Consider the following 22,734-nt stretch of genomic DNA (forward strand, 5'->3'; position numbering starts at 1 on the left):
CAGGCCTCCCACATGTGTACTGGACACCCAGAACAGAGCCAGTGCCTTCAAGTGGATCGGAAAGAAAATAGGTGGGAAGAGTTGAAAGCTACTCCTTGATAGCTTGTGCAAAGATTGCACTGGTCTCTAATTTCTATGCAGTGAACAAATCCACAATTACCACAAGCAGTGGCCCACCTCTGCGCTATCAATTTCAATGTGATGGGATAACAACATGAAAGATGAAAAATGAGTGAGGAAGTGAAAAGAAAGTACACTTATAGTCAGTAGATTTGATTTAAATGGTGGCAGTATCACGTCTTTCTGAAATGCAAAATAAAGGAAGAAGATTTTCTATGTCTGTTGGGAGACTAGTGCAGAGGGAAGGAATAAACTGAATGCCTTGGGTTTCCAATAAAAGCATTGCTATTTGGGTACCAATATTGTGACAGAAAGTAATTAGTAGAAGCATGTGAAACCAAGAAATGGCACTGGATACAACAAAGGCTATGGGCCCTGACAACATCCCAGCTGCAGTACTGAAGACTCCAGAACTAGCTTCCCCAGTACAGCTACAACACTGACATCTACCCGACAATGTGGAAAATTGCCCAGGTATGTTCTGTCCACAAAAAGCAGGACAAATTCAAAGCGGCCAATTACCACCCCATCAGTCTATTTCAATCATAAGCAAAGTGATGGCAGTTGTCATCAACAGTGCTATCAAGTGGCACTCATTCAACAATAACCTGCTCACCGATGCTCAGTTTGGGTTCTATCAGGGCCTCTCAGCTCCTGACCTTATTACAGCCTTGGTCCAAACATGGTTGGAAGAGCTGAATTCCAGAGGTGAGGTGAGAGTGACTGCCCTTGACATCGAGGCAGCATTTGACCGTTTATGGCATCAAGGAGCCTTAGCAAAACTTAAGTCAGCGGGAATTGGGGAAAACTCTCCTCTGGTTGGAGTGATACCGAGGACAAAGAAAGATGATTTTGATCGTTGGAGGCTAATCATCTCAGCCCGAGGACATTGCTGCAGGAGTTCCTCAGGGTAGTGTCCTAGGCCCAACCATCTTCTGTTGCTTCATCAACGGCCTTCCCTCCATCATAAAGTCAGCTGTTAGCTGCTGATTACACAGTGTTCAGTACCAGTCGCAATTCCTCAGATACTGAAACAGTCCATGCCCACATGCAGCAAGACCTGGACAGCATTCAAGCATGAGCTGATCAGTGACATTCACTGTCACATAGGTGCCAAGCAATAACCATCTCCAACAAGAGAGAATATAACCACCTTGCTATGACATTCAATGGCATTACCATTGCTGAATTCCCCACCATCAACGTCCTGGGAGTTACCATTGACCAGAAACTGAACTGGACCAGCTATATAAATACTGTGGCTACGAAAGCAGGTCAGAGGCTGGGAGTTCTGCTGCGAGAAACCCGCCTCCTGACTCCCCAAAGTCTGTCGACCATCTACATGGCACAAGTCAGGAGTGTGATGGAATACTCTCCACTTGCCTGGATGAGTGCAGCTTCAACAACACTCAAGAAGCTCGACACCATCCAGGACAAAGCAGCCTGCTTGATTGTCATCCCATCCACAACCTTCAACATTCACTCCCTTCGCCACTGGTGCACAGTGGCAGCAGTGCACACCATCTACAAGATGCTCTGCAGCAATTCGCCAAGGCTACTTCTTGTACCTAGCAGAACAAGAGCAGCAGATGCATGGCAACACCTCCACCTACAATTCTCCTCCAAGTCACTCACCATTTTGACCTGGAATTATATCGCCTTTTCTTCATCTCGTTGGATCAAAATCCTGGAACCCCCTTCCTAACAGCATTGTGGGTGTACTTACACTACATGGACAGCAGCGGTTCAAGAAGGCAGCTCACCATCACCTTCTCTAGGGCAATTCGGGATGGTCAATAATTTCTGGCCTTGCCAGTGACACTCTCATCCCATGAACGAATAAAATAAAATACTAACCTCTTGAAGCAGCAGCAAAAATTGTTTGTAATTAGATCTAAAAGACACACTGGAACAATCTCTTTGCTAGCTTCAATTCAGTCTTTGACCACTTGGTGCTTTTGAATAATTCTAATTTTTGAAACTTTAGCAAAGGGTGGCCCCAATATAGAAATGTGCTAGTGACCTATAGATCGCTTTGAAATGCTGCATGCCTTTGAGGATAGCTTTATATCACAAATTCTTATTACAGGCCTAGAAGTGTATGCAAAGTAAAATTATACTGTTTACCTTTCATAAATTCTGTTTCAAAATACCATAAAGACTTTGAATCAGTCCACGAAAGTGTTTATTAGGAAACTAACATATTCAAACAATGCATATAATCTTAAGTAAGTTTGACCATGCACCTATATTACTTTTGTTTTGAATCCTGATTTCATATTGAAGATGAGCAATATTTAGAAAATGAAATGAACATTTTTTTTCTTATACAATAAATCCTGAACTAATTCTACTTCTGTGATTTTTGTAGTTTGCAAATTTCTTCATGCAGTGTTGGCTGTTAAATTGTTAAATATTTTGACTTGAACACTGATTTCAAGAGGGCTCACTTTTCAAAGGTGAGGGAAAATTAACTGTGGTACAGAAGAATACTGGTGGTTCTTTGAATCGATACGTAGGGACAGGGAAGTCTTGCGTGTTCCTCAGATAAAAAAGAAGGTATTTGGTGTGAACTGAAACATAAATACCTTAATGGAGATTCATAGGAACATTTTAATAAGTTTCATTTGGTATAAAACAAATAACTGCCAACTGAGTTATTGATACAGTGTCAGAGACAGTTGGGCCTTTAGAAAATAGGATTCTGGACAGCTTTAAAAGTGGTGGCTAATTTTTTCAATTAAAACAGAAGCCAGAAAATAAGGAATGCATTGATCCTGCCAGGTAGGTTTGAAGACCAAGGTACTGACAAAATGCTAAAAGGATACTTTGGGGGTGAAAGCAGAAACAATGAGGATGTTTAGGTGATCTCAAAATTGTTCCCACAGAAGTAAATGCTGAAGCATTACTCATGGTTGATGGAGCTGCTGGACCTGACACCACCACCTCCAGACTGCTGAAAGAAATGGCAGGGGTGTTATGTGAGCCATTCATTCATATTGCTCTTTAAACCATGGATAAGTTGCAATGGACTGGAGCGATGCACTGAGTGCTGCTGGAGGGCACAGAGTGTGAAGAAGGGGAGTTTGGTAAGGAGGGGAACTGTAAATTAAGAGAAATTAAATTTGTCTGCACTGAGAGCTGCTTTGAGTACACAAAGTGTAAAGTGGGAGTTTGGTGTGTGAGGGAGGGGCTCCTTTGTTTCTTTTTCTTCTACCTTTTTTCAGCCTCCAGTAGCTGCCTCTCTCTTCAGTACAGGGGAAGAAGCTGATTGGTGAGTAAGTGGTAAGTTATCCTACTTCTACTTGTAATAAATAGTTTTTAAAGTTACAGTATGGCAGGTCAGCTCGGCCAAGTGGAATGTACATCCTGCGGTATGTGGGAAGTTATGGACGCACCACTTGTCCTAGATGAATACATCTGCAGGAAGTGTCACTGGCTGCAGAAGCTTGAGCTTGGGTTTCGGAACTTGAGCGGTGGCTGGAGTCACTGTCGTGCATCTGCAAGGCAGAGGACTACGTCGCTAGCACGTTTAGGGAGGTGGTCACAACACAGGTTAGGAGCATGCAGGCAGAGAGGGAATGGGTAATCAGGCAGTCTAAGAGAACCAGGCAGGCAGTGCAGGAGTCCCCTGAGTCTATCTTGCTAATTGGTTTTCCATTTTGGATACTGGTGAGGGCGATGGTTGCTCAGGGGAGTGCAGCCAGAGCAAAGTCCGTGGCACCACTGGTGGCTCAGCTGCACAGGAGGGCAGGAAGAAGAGTGGAAGAGCAATAGTGATAGGGGATTCGATGGTTAGGAGATCAGACAGGCGTTTCTGCGGCAGTAAGCATGTCTCCTGGATGGTGTGTTGCCTTCTTGGTGCCAGGGTCAAGGATGTCATGGAGTGGCTGAAGGACATCCTTCTGGCGTGGGGAAGGCGAACAGCCAGAGGTTGTGGTCTACATTGGTACCAATAACATAGGTAGGAAGAGGGATGAGGTCCTGAAAGCAGATTTTAGGGAGTTAGGCAAGAAATTTAAAAAGCAGGACTTCAAGAGCAGTAATCTCAGGATTACTCCCAGTGCCTAGTGCTAGTGAGCATAGGAATAGGGGGATTGATTGACTGAACATGTGGCTGTAGAATTGGTGTAGGAGGGATGGCATTAGATTTCTGAGGCATTGGGACCGATTCTGGGGCAGGTGGGACCTGTACAAGATAGACTGGCTACACCTTAATAGGACTGGATCTAACATCCTCACAGGGAGATTTGCTTGTGCTGTTGGGGAGGGTTTAAACTAGCTTGTCAGGTGGATGGGAACCTGAAAGGTAGCTCAAATTGGAAGGAAGTAAAGCTGATAACAGGAGGTAGAAAAGTAGCAAGCAACATTTGAAGGTAGGTGAAACAAAGGCAAGCATCAACTAGGTTTAGAATGCAGAATAATGTCAAGAAGATAAGGTGAAGGGCACTCTACCTGAATGTATGCAGCGTTTGCAACAAGGTAGATGATTTAAAGGCACAAATAGAGGTAAATGGGTTTAATCTAATTGCCATTACGGAAACGTGGCAACAGGGTGACCAAGACTGGGAACTGCCTATTCAAGGATATTCGACATTGAGGAAGGGCAGGAAAAAGAAAAGGAGGTGGTGTTGCGCTGATATTAAGGGATGGGATCAATGCATTAGTAAGGGAGGATCTCGGATCAGAAGAACAAAATGTGGAATCTGTTTGGGTGGAGCTAAGAAACAGCAAGGAGCAGCAAACATTGGTAGGAGTTGTTTATAGGCCACCAAACAGTAGTGGTAGTGTGGGGCATGGCATTAATCAGGAGATCAGAGAAGCATGTAGCATGGGTAATAAAGTAATTATGGGTGACTTCAATCTGCATATAGACTGTTTAGACATAATGAGCACTGATGCTGTGGAGGACAAGTTTCTGGAGTGTGTTAGGGAAGGTTTTCTGGAGCAGTATGTTGAGGAACCGACTGGAGAACAGGCTATTTTAGATCTAGTTTTATGTAATGAGAAAGTGCGAATTAATAATATTGTAAAAGAACCTTTAGGGATGAGTGACCATGATATGATAGAATTTTACATTACGTTTGAAAGTGAGGTAATTCAATCTGAAGCCAGGGTGTTAAATTTGAACAAGGAAATTATGAAGGTATGAAGGGCAAATTGGCTGAGGTGGATTGGGAAAGCACATTAAAAGATATGACAGTGCATAGACAATGGATAGTCTTTGAAGAATTATTACATAATTTACAGCAACTATGCATTCCTTCAAGGCACAAAAACCCCAAAAGGAAAGGCAGTCAACCATGGCTAACAAAGGAAGTTAGGGATTGTGTAAGATTAAAAGAAAAGGCCTATAAAGTTGTCAGAAATAGTAGTAAACCTGAGGATTTTCGAAGACAGCAAAGGAGGACGAGGAAATTGATAAAGAAAGGGACAATAGAATATGAATGTAAGCTAACAAAAACATAAAAATGGACTGTAAAAGCTTCTATAGGTACGTAAAAAGAAAAAGTTTGGCTAAGATAAATGTGGGTCCATTACAGGCAGAGTCAGGAGAATTTATAATGGAGAATAGAGGAATGGCAGAGAAGCTAAATGATTACTTTGTGTCTGTCTTCACTAAGGAAGTTAAAAGCAATCTCCCAGAATTAGAGATCCAAGGGATTAGGGGGAATGAGGAATTGAAGGAAATTATCTTTAGTAAGAAGGTTGTATTGGAGAAATTAATGGGGTTGAGGGTTGATAAGCTCACAGGACCTGATATTCTACATCCCAGAGTGTTGAAAGAGGTAGCTTTGGAGATAGTGGATGCATTGATGATCATCTTCCAAAATTAGGACTGTTTTCATTGGAGAAAAGAAGGCTGAGAGGTGATTTGATAGAGGTATTCAAAATCACGAGGGTCTGGATGGAGTAGATAGGGAAAAACAGTTCCCACTCGTGAAAGGATCGAGAATGAGAGGACACAGATTTAAAGCAATTGGTAAAAGAAGCAAAAGCGACATGAGGTAAAACTTCACACAGCGAATGGTTAAGTTCTGGCATGCACTGCCTGAAAGTGTGGTGGAGGCAGGTTCAATTGAAATATTCAAGAGGGAATTAGACTGTTAAATGAAAATAATGATTGTGCAGGGTTACAGGGAGAAGTTGGGAAAAAGACACTAAGTGAATTGCTCATTCAGAGAGCCGGTGCAGACAAGATGGTCCAAATGGCCTCCTTCTGCTCTGTAACAATTATTTCGTTCTGCGATCTGTCCTCCTTATTATTCCGAACAAAATACACCACCTTACACTCTTCTGTATTGAAATAAGTTTGCCAATTGCATCCTCGTTCTACAAGTTCATTAATGTTATCTTGTATTTTGTTACATTCTTCCTCAGTATTCACTATACCCCCTCAATCTTTTGTCCTTGACAAAGCCATCATTTCTTTCAACTTGATGCAATAATGAACAGCCTTTATTTAAAAATATAGTTGAAAAACCTACTCAAATTCATCATTCAGTCTGCATTCATATACTTCTAACACTATGGACAGAGACACAATTTAACTTTTCCACTGAAAAATAAGTAATAGATATATAAAGTAAACATAACCAAGTGGTGCTCACACTCTCACTTTCCCTTTTATACTTGTTGACATAAATGCATTAATCAAGGATCTTTTCCATTCACGAGATGTGGGCATTGCTGGCTAGGCTAGCATTTATTGCCCATCCCTAATTGCCTTTGCTAGATTTCGGGACAGCTGCTCGGGGCTGGAGAGAAACTTACAGTGAGAGGGGGAAGATTCAGTTGCCGTGATGCATGTGGATACCAATGACATTGATAGGACTAGGCAAGAGGTTCTGCATAAAGAGTATGAGCAGCCAGGGGCTAAATTAAAAAGCAGAACCTCAAAGGTAATAATGTCTGGATTATTACCTGATCCACAAGCAAATTGGAGGAGGGTAAATAAGATTATAGAGTTAAATGTGTGGCTCAAAGATTGGTGTGGGAGAAATGGGCTTCGATTCATGGGGCACTGGCAGCTGCACAGGGGAAAGTGGGAGCTGTACCATTGGGACAGTCTTCACCTAAACTGTGCTGGGACCAGTGTTCAAGCGAGTTGCATAACGAGGGCGGTAGAGGGGGCTTTAAACTAAATACTGGGGATGAGGGATCAAGTGAGGGAAGATGTGATAATTTAGAGACAGGAGAAGGCAAGAGAGCAAGGTAGCAATAAGGGAATTGGTAATCTGAATGTAGCAGGAAGGGAAGATTGGCGGGAAGCAAAACTGGTAACAGGAAGTAGAGAAGTAGTAAGCAAAGTTAGAAGACAGTGAAGCGAAGACAAGCATCAAATAGGATCAGAATGTGGAATAATGATAAGACAAAGACTCTATCTGAATGCACGCACATTCGCAACAAGGTAGATAATTTGAAGGCAGAAATAGAGGTAAATGGTGTTACGATCGAGGCGGGAGTAATGCACTGTCAATTCAGTCCCATTACTCCACATGTCACAGCATATTATTAAAGTTTCCCACCAACTGGAAATTAGCCAAATTAAACACTTTATTAACCGCCAGAATAAAACACACACCAGCTAGGTATCTTTGAACAATAACAAATTAACTATTTATTAATAAACTAAATCTTAAACAATACTGAGATAAATCTATGTCTGATGTTACGACCAACCATTCCAGTCGAAGCCCCCGATCAAAATATACAATTCTGATTGTGGTGGGAGAAACACACTGATAATTCAATCCCGTCGCTCCAAAGATCACCTGACATATCATTTAAAACTTCCCAAATTAAGGAAAAACCTAGCCAAATTGTACCGTCTATTAACCCCCGAATGAGGCTGACAAAACCAGGTGGCTTTAAATCAACAAATTAACTCTTTAGAAAAATTAAATTCTTAAACACTATGAAGATATAAACAACATTTAAAAATAGAAAAAATTAGAGTCCTTGCAGATTTACAGTGCAGTGTTGCTTCAAGTTCTCACAGTCGTCCGACGTGGGGATAAAGGTTCTTCTGCAGTAGAACAGCCCATAGTCTAGCTTCAGCAGTAGGTGATGCTTTCCTTCTCCAGCGAATTTCAACAAATAACGACCTGCAAACACTTTCAACAGAATCAATCTGACTTTAGAGTTTTTGAGGGATAAAAGATTGTCACAGTCTAACTTCCCTTTCTTCAATTTAAATTACCAGAGATCTCTGCTTTGGCTTGACTTTTTTAGAATTTTGAGAGATAATAATTAAACCGACTAAATTCCTATTCCTTCAGTTTAAATGGCTGAGAGCTCTTTTTCCAGTTGCTGACACCACAGCTGTGTCCTTTGTCTGTGTGTTGGAACAAACTGTCTTCAACTAAAAGCCAGTTCAAAACTGAATTGTAACAAATGTATCGCATGAGACTCACTCCCAGTAGCTATATCCATGTTAACGAGAATGCACCCTTTGAATCGCAGTCTCCAAATGGCTGTTTCTATGGCAACGAAAATGCACCTTTCTATAACTCCTGAGGCTTGCTGGTTCTTAAAGCAATACTGATCCCTTGCAAGCCTTAAAGGCAAACCGCATATTCCCAGAAAAAAACTACAGGACCATGACACTGAAAAGACTTTATAACTTCTTATTCCTCCTAACTCTCATGCGGACACACGCATTCATTCCAAAACCAACTGTTAACTGTTTTTTAAAAATGATGTTTTAAATTAGAGCTGTTTCTTAGGAATAGATAAATAGCTGGATTGTAAGTCCTGGTGGGTTACGTTCCTGGTTCAGTGAGGTGCCCCTGAGCCAAATAGTCAGGTGTGGCTCTCAGTTTCCAGGTGAGTTTGATGAACAGTCTGTAATGGATAGGCATTCACAGTGCTTTGGCTTCAGTAGGTGTCACGCAGGTCTTTCGACAAGGAGTATAACAATAGGTCTATTTAGATTTTTGAATTAGCAGACTATCAGTAGAAACTTTACTGAGTTTCCAGAACTCCCAGAAACACAAGAGGCAACAGAAAGTCACTGCTGAGGTAGAGACTTCTTTAAAGGAATTTGCAACCTCCAGTAATGCTAAGATTCCTTTCCAGGGGTCTTTTCCTATTTAGGCAAAACACAGCCTGTAGGCCAATGTAAATTTTCTGCTGAGAGAGAGACAGATCCTTCCTTCAAGGAGAGCACGCTTCGCTGGTCTGCCAAATCATACCGGTACTAGCCAGTCTTTACACGCAGTCAAACTGATAGAATACAGCATGTGACACCTCTCTCTCACTGTTGTTTATAGAACATAGAACAGTACAGCACAGTACAGGCCCTTCGGCCCACTATGTTGTGCTGAACCTTTAACCTACTTAGGAACAGGCTTGTAGCTCGCACACACTGTTCCCAGACAATATAAAAACTGCTCTCAGTCTTAAAGGCACACAGACCCCTTTTAAACAGAGAAAAAAAAAACACTTCCATGACAATGGGTATGATTTAATTGCCATTACAGAGATGTGGTTATAGGGTGACCAAGACTGAGAACTGAATATTCAAGGATATTCATCATTTAGGAAGGATAGGCAAAAAGGAAAAGGAAGTGGGGTAGTGCTCTTAATAATGGACGAGAACAGTACATTCGTGAGAGTACCTTAAATTGAAGGATCAAGATGTGGAATCCATTTGGGTGGAGCTATGAAACGGCAAGGGGCAGCAAACATTGGTGGCAGTTGTTTATAGGCCGCCAGACAGTGGTGATAATGTTCGGCATGGTATAAATCAGGAAATTCGAGGTGCATGTAACATGGGTAATACAGTAATAATGGGTGACTTAAATTTACATATTTACTGGGTAAACCTGATCATTAATGCTGTGGAGGATGAATTCCTGCAGTGTGTATGATAGGGTTTCTGGAACAGTACATTGAAGAGCCAACTAGGGATCGGGCTGTTTTAGATTTAGTATTATGTAATGAGAAAGAGCTAATTAATAACCTTGAAGTAAAGGTGCCTTTGGGAAATAGTGACCATATTATGATAGAATTTTACATTAAGTTTGGAAGTGATATAGTTTATTCTGCGACTAGGGTCTTAAATCTGAACAAAAGAAACTATGAAGGTATGAGGGGCAAGTTGGCTGTGGTGGATTGGGAAAATACACTAAAAGATCTGATAGTCAGCAGGCAATGGCTAGTATTTAAAGAAGTATTACATGACCTACAACAAATATACATTCTTCTAAGACCCAAAAGGAAAGATGAATCAACCGTGGCTAATAAAAGAAGGTAAAGATTGCATTAGATCAAAAAGTGGTTTATAAGATCGCCAGAAAAAGTGCTAAGTCTGAGGATTGGGAGCAATTTAGAATCTAGCAAAGGATGACCAAGAAACTGATAAAGAAAGGGAAAAAAGAATATGAATACAAGATAGTGAGAAACACAAAGGGGGACTGTAAAAGCTTGTTTAGGTATGTGAAAAGGAAAAGATTAGCAAGGACAAATGTAGGTCCATTACAGGCAGAGACAGGAGAGTTTATAATGGCGAATAGGAAAATGACAGAGAAACTAAACAATTACTTTGTGTCTGTCTTCACGGAGGTAGATACAGAAAATCTCCCAGAAATACTAGGGAACCAAGGGACTTATGAAACTGAGGAACTGAAAGAAATTATAATTAATAAAGAGGTCGTACTCGAAAAATTAACTGGATTGAAGGTTGATCAATCCCCTGGACCAGATGAGCTACATCTCAGTGTCTTGAAGTGGGTGGCAATAGAGATAGAGGATGCATTGGTTATCTTTTGAAATTGTTTAGATTCTGAAAAGGATCCTGCAGACTGGAAAGTAGCAAATGTAACCCCACTATTTAGGACAGGAAGGAGAAAGAAAACGGGGAATTACAGACCTGTTCGTTTGACGTCAATAGTTGGGAAAATGTTAGAATCTATTATATAGGATGTGATAACTAGACACTTAGAAAATAATTATATGATTGGGCAGAGTCAACATGGATTTATGAAAGGGAAATCATGTTTCACCAACCTGTTGGAGTTTTTTTGAGGATATTACTTGTAGCAATAATAAAAGAGAACCAGTGGATGGGTGTATTTGGATTTTCAGAATGCTTTTGATAAGGTCCCACACAGGAGGTTAGTAAAGAAAATTAGAGCACATGGGATTGTGAATATTATACTGGTATGGATTGAGAGTTGGTTAACAGACAGAAACAGAGAGTGGGAATAAATGGGTCATTCTCCGGATGGCAGGCTGTTACTTGTGGGGTACCGCAAGGATCAGTGCTGGGGCCACAGTTGTTTACAATCTATAAATGATTTGGACGTGTGGACCACGTAATATTTCCAGACTTGCAGATGACACAAAACTAGGTGGGAATTTAAGTTGTGAAGAGGATGCAAGGAGGCTTCAAGGGCACTTGGACAGGCTAAGTGCATGCGCAAGAACATGGCAGATGGAATATAATGTGAACAAGTGTGAAGTGATCCACTTTGGTAGCAAAAACAGAAAGACAGAGTATTTCTTAAATGGTGAGAGGTTGGGAAATGTTTATGTCCAAAGGGACCTGGGAGTCCTTGTTCATAAGTCACTGAAAGCTAGCATGCAGGTGCAGCAAGCAATTAAGAAGACAAATAGTATGTTAGCCTTCATCGCAAGGTGTTTTGAGTACAGGAGTAAGGAAGTCTTACTGCAATTGTATAGAGCCATATGAACTAGGAGCAGGAGTAGGCTGTTTGGCCCCTTGAGCCTGCTCTTCCATTCTATAAGATCATGGCTAATCTGTTTGTGGACTCAACTCCACCTTCCTGCCTACCCCTGATACCCATTGACTCCCTTGTTTGTCAAGAATCTGTCTACCTCTGCCTTAAAAACATTCAATGACCCTGCCTCCACAGCTCGGCGGGGAAGAGAGTTCCACAGACTCATGATCCTCTGAGAGAAAAAATTTCTCCTCATCTCTGTCTTAAATGGGAGACCCCTTATTTTTAAACTGTGCCCATTAGTTTTCGTCTCCCCCACAAGGGGAAGCATCCTTTCAACGTGCACTCTGTCAGGTCCCCTCAGGATCTTATGTGTTTCAATAAGGTCACCTATCATCCTTCTAAACTCCAATGAATACAGATCCAACCTGTCCAACCTTTCCTCGTAAGATAAACTTGTAACCCTCTCATCTCAGGAATCAGTCGAGTGAACCTTCTCTGAACTGCTTCCAATGCAATCATATCCTTTCTTAAGGGGAACAAAACTGTACACCATACTCTAAGTGTGGTCTCTCTAATGCCCTGTACAACTGCGGAAAAACATCTCTACTTTTATATTCCATTCTCCTTGCAATCAACGACAACATTGCATTTGCCTTCCTAATCACTTGCTGTACCTGCATACTAACGTTTTGTGTTTCGTTTGCTAGGACACCCAGAACCTTCTGCATCTCAGAGTTCTGCAATCTCTCTCCATTTAAATAATACGTTGCTTTTCTTTTTTTTGGCCAAAGTGGACAAGTTCACACTTTCCCAATTATACTCTATCTGCCAAATCTTTGTCCACTCACAACCTATCTATATCCCTTTGCAGACTCCTTATGTCCTCTTCACAACTTACACTCCTACCTATCTGTGTGTCATCAGCAAATTTTAGCAACCATACATTCTGTCCCTTCATCCAGCTCATTGATATAGATTGTAAATAGTTGAGACCCCAGAACTGATCCCTGTGACACTCCACTAGTTACAGCTTGCCAACCTGAAAACAACCCATTTATGCCTACTCTCTCTTTCCTGTTAGCTAACCAATCCTTTATCCATGCTAATATGTTACCCCCTACACCATGAGCTCTTATTTTATTTAGTAACCTTTGATGTAGCACCTTGCCACATGCCTCTGGAAATCCAAGTACACCACATCCACGGGTTCCTCTTCATCCACGTTGTTTGTTACTCCCTGAAAGAACCCTAATAAATTAGTCAAATATGACTTCCTTTTCACAAAACCATGTTGACTCTGCCTGATTGCATTGTGATTTTCTAAATGACCTGCTATAACCTCCTTAATAATAGATTCCAGCATTTTCCCTATGACAGATGTTAAGTTAACTGGCCTGCTCTCTGTCTCCCTCCTTTCTTGAATAGTGGAGTTACATTCACTATTTTCCAATCTAATGTGACCTTTCCAGAATCTAGGAAATCTTGGAAAATTAAAACCAATGCATCCACTATCTCAGCTGAGATAGTAAGACCCGAGGAGCTGGGGACCTGTCAGCTTTTAGTTCTAATAATTTTCTCAGTACCTTTTCCCTGGTGATGGTAATTGTGTCAAGTTCTTCCCTGCCTTTCAACTCTTGATTCAGCCTTGGTGAGACCACACCTGGAGTATTGTGTATAGTTTGGTCTCCTCAGCTAAGGAAGGATATACTTGTCATAGAGGGAGGTTCACCAGAGTAATCCCTGGGATGGTGGAATCTTCTTCTGAGGAGAGATTGAGGAAACTTGGCCTGTATTCTCTACAGTTTTGATCTCATTGAAACTTACAACATTCTTACAGGGCGTGACAGGTTTGGATGTAGATAGGATGTTCCCCTGGATGGAGAGTCTAGCACCAGGGCACATAGTCTCAGAAAAAGAGGTAGGCCATTTAAGGCTGAGATGAGGAGGAATTTCTTTACTCAGAGGGTAGTGAATCTTTGGAATTCTCTACCACAGAGGGCTGTGGACACTCAATCATTGAGCATATTCAAGACAGAAATAGATAGATATCTGGATACTGATAACATCAAGGGATTTGGGAATAATGGCGTTGAGGTAGATGATCAGCCGTGATCTAATTGAATGGCAGAGCAGGCTTGACGGGCTGAATGGCCTACTCCTGCTCATATGTTCCTAGAAGGACACAGGAATTAAGTAGGAAGTGCAAAGCATAAATAAGACTTTGAATGCATTATCAGTTAATCTGCCATGGTGTTGTGGATGGGTGTCAAGACCTGGCGTGGTCTTTAGGTGAAGCAGGGTTAGAAAGTCTGTATTTTGAACCAAGGCATACAGGTGTAATTTGGTCCCTATTTTAAAGTTCTGTACTTATTTTTATAAATTTATATCAGAAATTCCTAGTTCAGGAATTATAATGGAAACCTCCATTGTAAACCTGCTGCCATTCAGCTGCCCATCTGCTTCTCCCCACCGCCAACCACACCCAACGTCATTGCATAACTCCCCTCAATGATCTCCTTGCCAGCCTCTTGTCCTCAACCTTCAGTAAACTTCAACTTTTCCAAAGGTCTGTTGATGTATGGTTTTCTGTACCATGTCCTGCTCACTCATCACCTTCTCCTCGTTGCTGTATATTGGCTCCCAGGTCCCATCCATTCACGGATAAAGTCTTATGATTTCAGATACCAGATAATCAAACTTACACCCATATGGTTTAATTACTTTATTAGCAGCATTGCAAAGGTACAGGAATGGCACAATTATCTAATCTGGAGAACAGAGGCAAGTTCTTTCCAACATTCAGTGGCTCCCCAACTAGCCTTGCTCCTGCTCCAGCCATATCCACAAGATCATCTGGTTAGCACATGCATGCCGTTCCCTCATTTTACTTCCGCAGCTAAGACTATCTGTTTACACATCCCTTTTAGAAACATAGAAGCATAGAAAATAGGAGCAGGAGTAGGCCATTCATTATGATCATGGCTGATCATCCAACTCAGTAGCCTGTTCCGGCTTTCGTCCCATACCCTTTGACCCCTGTAGACCCAAGAGCTATATATAACTCCTGTTTTGGCCTCAACTGCTTTCTGTGGTAGCGAATTAAACAGGCTCACCACTCTCTGGGTGAAGAAATTTCTCCTCATCTCAGTCCTGAAAGGTTTACCCCGTATCCTTAGACTATGACCTTTGGTTCTGGACTCCCCCACCATCGGGAACATCCTTCCTGCATCTACCCTGTCAAGTCCTGTTAAAATTTTATGGGTTTCTATGAGATCCCCCTCACTCTTCTGAACTCCAGCGAATATAATCCCAACCGACTCAATCACTCCTCATACGTCAGTCCCACCATCCCAGGAATTAGTCTGGTAAACCTTCGCTGTGCTCCCTCTATAGCAAGAACATCCTTCCTCAGATAAGGAGACCAAAGCGGCGCACAATATTCCAGGTGTGGCCTCACCAAAGGACCTGTATAATTGCAGCAAGACATCCCTGCTTCTGTACTCGAATCCTCTCGCTATGAAGGCCAACATACCATTTGTCTTTTTTTGCACCTGTTGCACCTGCATGCTTACCTTCAGCGACTGGTGTATGAGAACACCCAGGTCTCGCTGTATATTCCCCTCTCTCAGTTTATAGCCATTCAGATAATCTGCCTTCCTGTTTTTGCTACCAAAGTGGATAACCTCACATTTATCCACATTATACTGCATCTGCCATGCCTTAGCCCACTCACTCAACTTGTCCAAATCACCCTGAAGCCTTTTTGCATCCTCCTCACAACTCACCCTCCCACCCAGTTTTGTGTCATCTGCAAATGTGGAGATATTACATTTAGTTCCCTCATCTAAATCATTAATATATATTGTGAATAGCTAGGATCCTATCACCGATCCCTGCGGTAGTCACTGCCTGCCATTCGGAAAAAGACCCATTTATCCCTACTCTTTGTTTCCTGTCTGCCAACCAATTTTCCATCCATCACAATACACTAACCCCAATCCCATGCGCTTTAATTTTACATGCTAATCTTTATGTGGGACTTTGTCGAAAGCCTTCTGAAATTCATGCTGACTCTGTCCGATTCTACCACTGTTCTCTAAGTGCTCTGCTATAAAATCTTTGATAATGGACCTAGAATTTTCCCCACTACCAGTCAGGCTGACTGGTCTATAATTCCCTGCTTTCTCTCTACCTCCCTTTTTAAATAGTGGGGTTACTTTAGCTACCTTGCAATCTGTAGGAACTGTTCCAGAGTCTATAGAATCTTGGAAGATGACCACGAATGCATCCACTATTTCTAGGGCCACTTCCTTAAGTACTCTGGGATGCATACCAACAGGCCCTGGGGATTTATCGGCCTTCAATCCCATCAATTTCCCCAACATCATTTCTCTACTAATACTGATTTCTTTCAGTTCCTCACTCTCACTAAGCCCTGTGTTCCCCAACATTTCTGGTATGATATTTGTGTCCTCCTTTGTGAAGACAGAACCAAAGTATGCATTTAGTTGGTGAGCCATTTCTTTATTCCCCATAATAAATTCCCCTGTTTCTGACTGTAAGGGACCTACATTTGTCTTCACCAATCTTTTTTTCTTCACTTACCTATAGAAACTTTTACAGTCAGTTTTTATGTTCCCCTCAAGCTTGCTCTTGCACTCTATTTTCCCCTGCTTAATCCCTTGGTCCTCCTTTGCTGAATTCTAAACTGCTCCCAATCCTCAGGTCTGTTGTTTTTCCTGGCAAATTTATATGCCTCTTCCTTGGATCTAATGCTATCTCTAATTTTCCTTGTTAGCCATGGTTTAACTACCTTTCCCGTTTTACTTTTGCGCCAGACAGGGATAAACAATTGTTGCAGTTCATCCATGTGCTCTTCAAATGTTTGCCATTGCCTATCCAGCGTCATCCCTTTAAATAACGTTTCCCAATCTGTCATAGCCAACTCGCGCCTCATACCTTTCATAGTTTCTTTTACTGAGATTCAGGACCCTTGTCTCAGAATCAACTTCGTCACTCTCCATCTTGATGAAGAATTCTATCATATTATGGTCGCTCGTCCCAAGGGGTCTCGCACCACTAGATTGTCAATTATTCCTTTCACATTACACAATACCCAGTCTAGGATGGCCTGTTCTCGAGTTGGTTCCTCAACGTATTGGTCCAGAAAACCATCCCGAATACACTCCATGAATTCCTCCTCAATGGTATTGTGACTAATTTGATTAGCCCAATCTAAATGCAGATTAAAGTCACCCATAATTACAGATGTTCCTTTATCACATTTATCTCTAATTTCCTGTTTAATGCCATTCCAAACATCACCACTACAGTTTGGGGATCTTTATGCAACCCCCACTAACGTTTTTTGCCCCTTAGTGTTTCTCAGCTCTACCTATACAGATTCCACGTTGCCAGAGCTAATAACTTTCTTCACTATTGCGTTAATTTCCTCTTTAACCAGCAATGCAACTCCACCGCCTTTTGCTTTTTGTCTGTCCTCCTTAAATGCTGAATATCCCTGGATGTTCATTTCCCATCCCTGGTCACCTTGCAGCCATGTCTTTGTAACCCTGACTATATCATACCCGTTTACATCTATTTGCGCGATTAGTTCATCCACTTTATTGTGAATGCTCCGCGCGTTAAGTCACAAAGCTTTAAGGCTTGTCTTTTTAACATTACTTGTCCTGTTCCCAATATTTTTTACTGCATCCCTGTTTGATTCTGGCCCTTGATTTCTCTGCATATCACTTTTCTTCTTCCCCTTACTGTCTTTTGTTCTTGTCTTCGATCCTCCCTCCTCTGACTTCTTGCAAAGGTTCCCATCCCCCTGTCATTTTAGTTTAAACCCTTCCCAACCACTCGAGCAAATACTCCCCCTAGGACACCAGTCCCGGTCCTGCCCAGGTGTAACCCGTCCAGTTTGTACTGGTCCCAACCTCCCCCAGAACCGGTCCCAATGCTCCAGGAATCTAAAACCCTCCCCCTCACACCATCTCTTCAGCCATGTATTCATCTGATATATCCTGCTATTTCTACTCTGACTAGCACATGGCACTGGTAGTAATCCTGAGATCACTACCTTTTGAAGTCCTAGTTTTCAACTTACTTCCTAGCTCCCTATATTCTGCTTTTAGGACCTCCTCCTTTTTTTTACCTATGTCGTTTGTACCAATGTGTACCACGACCACTGGCTGTTCACTCTCCCCCTTCAGAATGTCCTGTAACCGCTTTGAGAGATCCTTGACCCTAGCGCCAGGGAGGCAACATACCATCCTGGAGTCTCTTTTGTGGCCACAGAAATGCCGATCTATTCCCCTTACAATTGAATCCCCTGTAACTATTGCATTCCCACATTCTTTACTCCTCCTCTGTGCAGCAGAGCCAACCGTAGTGCAACGAATTGGACTGTTGTTGCTTTCCCCTGAGAGGCCATTCCCCCCAACAGTATCCAAAGCAGTATATCTGTTTTGCAGGGGAATAACCACAGGAGATTCCTGCACTGCCTGCCTAGACCTCTTGCTCTGCCTGGTGGTCACCTATTCCCCTCCTGCCTGTGGGGTCTGAGCCTGCAGTGTGACCACTGCTATACGTGCTGTCCATGATACTCTCTGCCTCGTGGTTGCTCAACAGTGTCCCCAGCTGCCGCTCCAGCTCCGAAACCTGGGCTTCCACACATTTCCTGCACACATGCTGGTCCTGGGAACTGGAATTGTTCCCGGCTTCCGACATGGAGCATGAGGAGCACACCATGGCTTTGAGCCCACCTGCCATGACTTAACCATTTAAATTAAAATAAACCTTCTGGAAGGTATTGATGTCCAATAATATCAGTTACTCTAGGGCCCTTCTTCCCTGGTCCTCATTACTACAGAACTCCCTAAAAAAAAACTACTTACTTTATTTGAAATAAACTTTAAACTTTTCTTACCTGAGATACTTACCCAGCTATTTAGAGCTATTCCCTAACAGCAGTGACTCACCAACCAATCACCTTGCAGCTCTCCTGTGACATCACTGTTGGTTTTTTTTTCTCTTTTTTTTCAAAACTCTGGCGTGCTGTAAGAGGAGAAAGCAAGGATGTTGGGTTATTTTCAGACATTTGAGCTGGACGTACCTCCTGATCACAGCAAAGGTTTCATCATTAGAGATGTTCAGTAATTTTCCATCATAACAAAATGCACAGCAGTACCCAGTTTGTGACATATACATTCATTCATGATCACCTTATTCCATTTGGCTGTCGGGCACATGCTACACCTCAAATTTAAAGTATTCATCCTCTTGTTTAACTCTGTTTATGGCCTTACCCTTCCCTATCTTTGTAACCTCCTATAGCCCTACACCTCCCATGACCCTCACCCTTCCAAATTCCCTGTTCATCTGAATCTGGCTTCTTATGCATCAAAGAACAAAAAACAGTACAGCACAGGAACAGGCCATTCGGCCCTCCAAGCCTGTGCCGATCTTGATGCCTGCCTAAACTAAAACCTTCAGCACTTCCGGGGACCGTATCAACCCTTTGAGGTTCTTCTGCTGCTCCTCCTTTAAGCCCCTTTAAGACTTTAACTCCCCTATGGGCATTTGATGTGAGGCATATCTGTTTTGCTTGGAGGTTTTGTTTCAAAGTTGAACTTGTGTTTTTAAAAAAAAAACATAAAATAAGAATGATTCACTCACCTCACTCATATGCAACCACACTGCTTGGAAAGAACACACACACTAAAAATGTTACTACTTTTCAGAACTTTATTACTTCATTACTTTGAGTGGAAAATACTGAAGAAAAGTATTGCATCAGTGACTGGTACCAATCCATTGGGAGATTAGATAAGTTACACATGCTCACAAATTCACCTCAGACTCACAGTTTTGACTTCTGGGAGAGGCTAAGGCCTGAGTAAATTCTTGAATGAAGATATTATACGACAACTCAGTGGATAAATTTAAGGTCACAGACTTGAAATATTAATTCTGTTTCTTTCTCCACGGATGCTGCCAGGCTTGCTGAGTATTTCTAGCACATTCTGATTTTATTTGAGTTCCAGCATCCGCAGTATTTTGCTTTTGTAAATTTAATTGTGTTTTGAGTGCAGCTTTTCTTTTACTTTTAATCCTTATTTTGGACATCAGAAATTTCAATTACATCAGGGGCAGTCAGTTGGAGTGGGGGACGGTTGTGGGGAGTAATATCCGCATTTTCAGCGATTTTTTTTTTTTTTGTAGAAATTCATTCACCAAATTCTGCATTTGAAGTAGTAAGGTTACCTAAGCAAAACCCATTACAATTATAAACAAAAGAGTTTATAATGGGACAATGTTCATTAAAAAAAAGCTGCAAAAATGGCATGGTGGAATGTCAAATTATATGGTCAGGAGATGTGCGCAGAAGTAACGTTTGTAATTAGGCATCCATATTCTTGAGCCAGTATTTTGTAATGTTTATTCTTGCCTCTCACTTGTTGGGATTTATAGTTCTGATGATTGAGAGAAAATATACAAGGAAAACTTCTTTTCAATTTATGAAGTAATATTTCTAGCAGGGAGGGAAAGCCACAGTCCTGGCAAATATGCTGAGATAGCACAAGACAGTACCCTCCGTCACACTGCTGACGTGTGCATGCCTGCCTACCCATCCCACGTGGCTGGAAACTCCTGTACCTGCCAGTTCGCTGGGGTTGTCCAGGTTACCACTCACCCCTCGGACACCTTTCTGAGTTCTCATCAACTCCTTAGTTTAAAAAAAAATTTGCCTGCCTTTGTTGGTCCAGGCCAGTTGGGACTCCCCACCTTCCTGGCCCATGTGAGGTTTGTTTGCACCTGTCTCATTTTGTGTGCTGGAGTCTAGTCTGACACCAGGTACCTTTTAGGCCTTTCAAGAGATTGCAGAATATGTCAGTATGATTCCCCAAATGAGGTTGTGATCCGGCTTATCCCGGTTCTAATATTTCAATGTACACTGGCCAGTAGTGCCAACTAAATTAATACATTATAGAAGTCATTCTAATGAGGTATCATCCTGATGCTGTTCACACCTTTAACCAGATTTTCTGATTTTCCCAATTTCTTCTAAAGTGTGGCAACTGCTTGATGTAAGACTCTTAATCTGCAGAGATAATGTTCAGTGAAACTTATCCCTGCCGCTAAAGCTAATGGAACACAACTCACTTTAAAACCCCTGTTGTTCAACTGTTGTAGCCAATAATAAGAGCATTAATAATATTGGCAAATAGATATGCTTGAACTCTAACTGGGATAGTTTGAATCAATAGGTGGTACCAGTAATAGTAAGTTGGAATCTCACTAGTGTTTGAATGGACTAATGGACCAGATTCTCCTGATTTCTGAGCACTTGTGGTTTTATTCATTTTTCACTACCATAAATAACAATACTCGCCTTTTTGTAGTATTTTTTGGCATTAAAATTTCTCAAAGTTCTTCCTTGGCCACCTTGTCTCGAGAGACAATGGGTAAGCGCCTGGAGGTGGTCAGTGGTTTGTGAAGCAACGCCTGGAGTGGCTATAAAGGCCAATTCTAGAGTGGCAGACTCTTTCACAGGTGCTGCAGATAAAATTGGTTGACAGGGCTGTTACGCAGTTGGCTCTCTCCTTGCGCTTCTGACTTTTTTCCTGCCAACTGCTAAGTCTCTTCGACTCGCCACGCTTTAGCCCTGCCTTTATGGTTGCCTGCCAGCTCTAGCGATCGCTGGCAACTGACTCCCACGACTTGTGATCAATGTCACAGGACTTCATGTCGCGTTTTCAGACGTCTTTAAAGCGGAGACAAGGACGGCTGGTGGGTCTGATACCAGTGACGAGCTCACTGTACAATGTGTCCTTGGGGATCCTGCCATCTTCCATGCGGCTCACATGGCCAAGCCATCTCAGGCGCCGCTGGCTTAGTAGGGTGTATATGCTGGGGATGTTGGCCGCCTCAAGGACTTCAGTGTTGGCGATACGGTCCTGCCACCTGATGCCAAGGATTCTCCGGAGGCAGCGAAGATGGAATGAATTGAGACGTTGCTCTTGGCTGACGTACGTTGTCCAGGCCTTGCTGACGTAGAGCAAGGTACTGAGGACACAGGCTTGATACACTTGGACTTTTGTGTTCTGTGTCAGTGCGCCATTTTCCCACACTCTTGGCCAGTATGGACATAGCAGTGGAAGCCTTTCCCATGCGCTTGTTGATTTCTGCATTGAGAGTCAGGCTACTGGTGATAGTTGAGCCTAGGTAGGTGAATTCTTGAACCACATCCAGAGTGTGGTCGCCGATATTTATGGATGGGGCATTTGTGATGTCCTGTCCCATGATGTTCGTTTTCTTGAGGCTGATGGTTAAGCTAAATTCGGTGCAGACAGCCACAAACCTGTCGATGAGACTCTGCAGACACTCTGCTGTGTGAGATGTTAATGCAGCATCGTCAGCAAAGAGGAGTTCCCTGATGAGGACTTTCCGTACTTTGGTCTTCACTCTTAGACGGGCAAGGTTGAACAACCTGCCATCTGATCTTGTGTGGAGGAAAATTCCTTCTTCTGAAGACTTGAACGCATGTGAGAGCAGCAGGGACAAGAAGATCCCAAAAAGTGTAGGTGTGAGAACAGAACCCTGTTTCACGCCACTCAGGATAGGAAAGGGGTCTGATGAGGCGCCGCTATGCTGAATTGTGCCTTTGATATTGTCATGGAATGAGGTGATGATACTTAGTAGCACTTCACACAAAAATCCCTATCCGCAGTCTATTCTCATGTTATCTATGTAATTGTTGTATTCTGGATAAGGATAAGTGTATCTGAAAGGTTACATTGAGATATTTAGATTAAAATCATAAATGTATTTTATGAACATTATCTGAACCATGAGATTCAGTGCCAGTCTCTGTAGAAATGCAGCAAGACCTGGACAATATCCAGGCTTGGGCTGA

General features: G+C 42.3%; 1 protein-coding gene across 4 annotated transcripts in view; it reads left to right on the top strand.

Annotated features, from left to right (window-relative positions):
* Nucleotides 1-22,734, top strand: part of scfd2 (sec1 family domain containing 2) — a 422,892-nt gene that overhangs the window by 100,391 nt on the left and 299,767 nt on the right. The gene's annotated exons all lie outside the window — the stretch shown is intronic.

Source organism: Heterodontus francisci, chromosome 1, assembly GCF_036365525.1.
Source record: "Heterodontus francisci isolate sHetFra1 chromosome 1, sHetFra1.hap1, whole genome shotgun sequence".
Classification (NCBI taxonomy): Eukaryota; Metazoa; Chordata; class Chondrichthyes; order Heterodontiformes; family Heterodontidae; genus Heterodontus; species Heterodontus francisci.